General features: G+C 39.3%; 1 long non-coding RNA gene across 1 annotated transcript; it reads left to right on the top strand.

Annotated features, from left to right (window-relative positions):
* The first annotated feature begins 2,541 nt into the window (after positions 1-2,541).
* LOC118311599 lies at positions 2,542-4,663 on the top strand. Its single transcript, XR_004794026.2, has 2 exons — positions 2,542-4,209; positions 4,430-4,663. It is a non-coding gene; the product is annotated as an uncharacterized LOC118311599 (long non-coding RNA).
* The last annotated feature ends 241 nt before the right edge of the window (positions 4,664-4,904 follow it).

The raw sequence follows: 4,904 nt of genomic DNA, 5'->3' as shown, positions 1-4,904 counted from the left end.
TGACTTGTACTTTACCCTGGGGACGGCAGGGCAGAAGGAAATACTGGGATGTCAAAGAAAATCTGAAGAGGTGAAACAGGTTGTTTTCGGAACCTGGAGAACTCTGTCTCCCAAACATAATGATTCTTTGCAACTAAACTACAACACATCAGATTTTATGTTTGCCATCGACATTATGAAGATATGTTGTTGATTGATGCATTTGCCAATTTGCAGATCTTGCTGTATAATATCCGCCGTCAATATATCTAGCAAAAATGACCGCCTCTGAACAGCCAGTGAAAACATTTCCTACAAAACGAATTTGGTTTTGTACTAACAGAGACATCATTTCTAGGAGACGGGGTTAACGTGGATTATGTTGGTGGGTTGTAAGACTTGCGGAGGAAACTTATACTGGTAATTTCTCCTCTTTGAAAAAAAGTGCCAGCGACCTGGAAACCCCATAGTCATTACAGCTTGTGGTAACAGCGGTGCTTGTGTATTGTAGTCCAGACGAATTAGTCTATTCCATTACTGAGGCGCTTTACCGTCCCACACCGTATCTGCTCTAGTCACTCTCTGCATCCATCATATCCTTTAATGTTAGCTTCACAGGATAAGCAATTTAGAAGGACAAAAAGGGCGGCCTGTGTTAATTCCACGAAGCTCCAAACTTTTAATTAGGACAAGCCACGAAACAACAACAACATTAACAATAGAATACGAAACAATAAAAGGGTAATTATAGTGAAGCTATACTGTGGCTGCCAAGAACATCATAAAACTAATTACCAGAGTCTGACAGCAGATGGTTTGGGGGTGGCAAGTAAAACTGGGAAGGTATATATGTGCAGCAGAGGATGTGCTTGTGCATGCATGTAAATAAAAAAATAATATAAAAATAAACTTTTGTTGATTCAAAACAGTTCTCCTGAGTCAATGTCTTTATTGCAGCAGAGCATTGAAGCAGTGGTCCTCAAAATAGGGGACCGCCAAGAAAAAACTATGGAGGGAAACTAAGTTGATTGAATATTATGTATTCAATAATCGGCTGACCGATAGGGATAAATGTAATGCTATTTTACTGCAGTTTAACCATAAACGTTATCATAAAAATCTACAAATAAAAAGAAAACTTGAATTAAGTTGTATTGGAATTATTAAGTCACATCTGAAGAATTTTTGGGTTTTACATAAAACGTTAACATGACTGCCCATCTGTCATGGGCAGTCATGACAGATATGAAAACTTTTATTCTGTAAAATAAAAGTTTTCATATCAGCGCACATTGGCAAACATAAATCGATATGTCAATATGCCAACTGGTCGGGCTCTAAACAAGAGTGTGTTGATAACATTACGCAGACCTTTATTTGACTAACATTCAACTTGTTCAAAAATGTGAAGTTTTTTTCAGCTTCTAAAGGGGCATACCAGAAAGTGTGGGGTGCCACTGCATTGGAGTGACAGAAGAGTAAAAATGAGTGACAGTTTCTCTTTAGAATTTAACTAAGGCAACAGGCCAGCAGGATGTTCAGCCAGCTCTAACAAGAAACCCTCCCATTATATGGATAGGAGATGAAGGGAGAACAGACATTCCAGCGTCGCAGACAAGACGAGACACTCGTGAACTTTAAACTTCACAGACTGCTCCCTGTCCAGCACATTTTTAATTGCCTTCAGATGTTATGAAAAGTGACCATTACTGCCTGTGGACCCACAGATCTTAGTGGAGGCAATAAGCTGAGGCAAGGTCAACTAATGTGTCAATTAAAGAGAAGAACAAGCAAACATGACCGAGTCAAAAGCAAACATCCTAGGAGTGATCTCCAGTTGACATAAAACGGATTGATGTACACTATGTCAAACTATTACGCCCTGTGCTGGTCACCCATGCAAAACAAACTCTCCCTGTAATGGAAAAACATATTTGTGTATGTCAGAGTAGACTATTATCACATTGGCAGCCATTTAAACAAAGCCAGTGTTTTCATTTAGTTTAATGCAGTTGAGACTCTATCTTGCTTTTATGGATGAAAAAAGGATCTTTGTTCTTTATTTATATGACCATATGAGGCCTGTTTGTAGACTGGAAACTGGTGCGACTTATCGAATTTCCGGACTGATCGCTCAGACCCATTTAAAAGCCTGAACCTGGAACATGTTGAGGACACCACTTTATATTCCTGAAAGCATCATGGCTGTATTCCAAAAGCACTGGAATAAATGTAATTAACAATTATGGTCTGCCCTGCTTGACATCTCATTATTTGAGCTTTCCTGATGCCCTTCGCCTTTCCTGCCTGCATCTCCATCTCTCCGCCACGGAAACATTTTAGTCATTCGAAACACACAATGACAGCTGGGGTTGAGACAGACAGCAGTCTAAGGCGACGCTTGTGTTTAAGTACATTTTTGGCTTGGGCTTCAAAACTGGGGGTGGAAAGAACTTCAAGCAAACAAGTGGATTAGAGAATCCATTTGTGAGCGCTGACACTGTGCTGCCTGCTGACATTGTGACGAAAAAAGAGTGAGTGGGTATGTGGTATGCACATGGCAAACTAAGAGTCAAACATGTGGCAGGCCATTAGGCGCAGGTGAAGTGGCTGATGGATGATATCTCTGTCTGCCTCCAATCGCTCACATCCAGCTCAGTCCGTAGCGTGACTGGGTGAGGTCTTGTAAAACTTTTCAAAGTCATAGAGTGAGCTGACTGTCTCAACAAGCTCACCCCTGAGCACGGTGACAGCAACATATCTTTTCTTCCTGAGTTACTGAAAATGCTGTAGGTTGTTGCTCATCATAATGACGTTCTTTAATTTTACACCAAAAAACACACAGAGGAGGCGAAGGGTGGATTCAAGCAGTGCGGCATACACATGTAAAGACATATCTTTGCTCTTCTTTAGATATTTTATTCATGCCTCTTCTCATTTAACAGTCAAAAAAATAGGATCCAATAAGACTGGAGGAAATGGCACCCAAAAAGAGAGAGAGAGAGAGAAAATTTTAAAAAGAAGATGGCAGTCTATCTGCAGGCAAAGAAAAACCTTGTCGCTCGCTCTCTGTTCCCGCATTAACGTCAGACCAACATTACTCACCGTCGTCGGCCATGTGCATCAAAGAAAAAAACGTGTATGACTGATGAAACACTTGCAAAATTCCTTCTTTTTTTTAAGCCCACTACACTGGGTTGACAGAAAGCAGCTCTAATGTGGGCATATACTGTAGAAGGCACTTCAGTGCTCCAGACAAGCTCGGTCTTTGATTTTCCATGGCAATCCCACTTAAAAACTAAATTATTCAGTCTGCTTTGGAAAAAAAAAATGTGCGCTATAAGTGTGAGAAAGGAGTGGGCACTCAAAAGAGTCCACAAAACATGGTGTACAGAATGATAAAAGAATTGAGAAATGAGAAACTTGGTCACCCCTCACAACCCTGCAGGCCAGAGGAAAACATTTGTCAAGAGTGTAGTTTCAAAAAAAAAGAAAAAAAAAAAAGAATAGTGAGCAGCAGTAGCAGCGGATGCAGCCAGTAATTCAATGAAAGATCATCTGGTTGTTGAGATTTACTGCCATATGAAGCACTTATAAAATCTAAACAGTTTTACTGAGCAAAGAGAATAGCAGCATTTAAAAATCTTCTGATTACACAACGCAATGTTTCTACATTTAAGGTGATGTCTGTCTGCATAAGAAAATGGTCTTACACAAAGTACCATTGGTTGTTTGAATGTCTTAGTCAGAATCTTCACAGACCTTAACTTCACTCTACTGTACATCAACATGTAAAAAAAACTCTTTGATCTACAATAAGATAATAAAACCACATTTTCACCATTTGCATGGTGGAGCACATGTGCTTGAATTCTGCACATAAAGCTGGGGGACTTAGAAGTGACAGGACATTGGTTTGTCCGTGACAGACGAATCGATTTTGAGGTGTCATGAAGATTTGATAAACTACCCTGTGAATGTGCAGCACGGTGCTGCTTTATGATCCAGCATTTTAACATGCGAAGATGAAAGGCACCAAGGTTTTTTGCAATAAACGGCACCAAAACCTTTCATCTACACATCACCAATTGGTGTTGACATCTACATTTACACATTTAAATTATGGATTTTATATAGTCAAACGGCTATTAATCTCCAAACAGTACATTTACACCATGAACAAAACTGGTTGTATCTTTGGCTTCATCTTTTTAGAACATGGAATGCCAGGTAATTATTTTATCATTTTTATTATTACTACTATTAACAACCACATCATTGCATTTCTAGGTGTCAGTATTCATTTTGTAATTATAAGTATTAGTATGGTAAAGATTAAAGCAGTGGTTGTACAACTGTTCTCTCTCTGTCCCTTCTCTCCTCCCGTTTCTCCTCTCCCCTTCTTTCTGCCCATCTCTCCTCTCTCGCCCATTTTTCTCCTCACCCCAAGCGGTCGAGAAAGATGTTCCGCCCACAACTGAGTCCGGTTCTGCCAGAGATTTCTTCCTGTTAAAAGGGAGTTTTTTTGTCTCCATAGTCGCCAAATCACCAAGCGCTTGCTCATTCTGGGATTTGTTTGTTGTGTTTCTCTGTAATATTGTATTATTGACCTCACTATGTGAAGTGCCTTGAGTCAATGTGTGTTGTGATTTGGCGCTATACAAATAAAATTGAATTGAAGTAATTTTATTCTACTATCTACTTTCAATTAATTGTTATTTTCATTATTAATATTATTATCATAATTACTATTAGGGCTTTAAAATATTACAATATATATCATGCAGGAATCATGTTAAACAGCTTAGAGAGAGTTTAAGGACGAGAGCCACAGTAATAGCAAACAAATACTTAGCTAAACGCAGGGTATTAGAGCATTTCACCTGTGACAGTCAATGTTATTTCACCGTGCTGGCATGCTACAA

This window comes from Scophthalmus maximus, chromosome 5 (genome assembly GCF_022379125.1).
Source record: "Scophthalmus maximus strain ysfricsl-2021 chromosome 5, ASM2237912v1, whole genome shotgun sequence".
Lineage (NCBI taxonomy): Eukaryota > Metazoa > Chordata > Actinopteri > Pleuronectiformes > Scophthalmidae > Scophthalmus > Scophthalmus maximus.
This window is presented reverse-complemented; position numbering and strand designations above follow the sequence as displayed.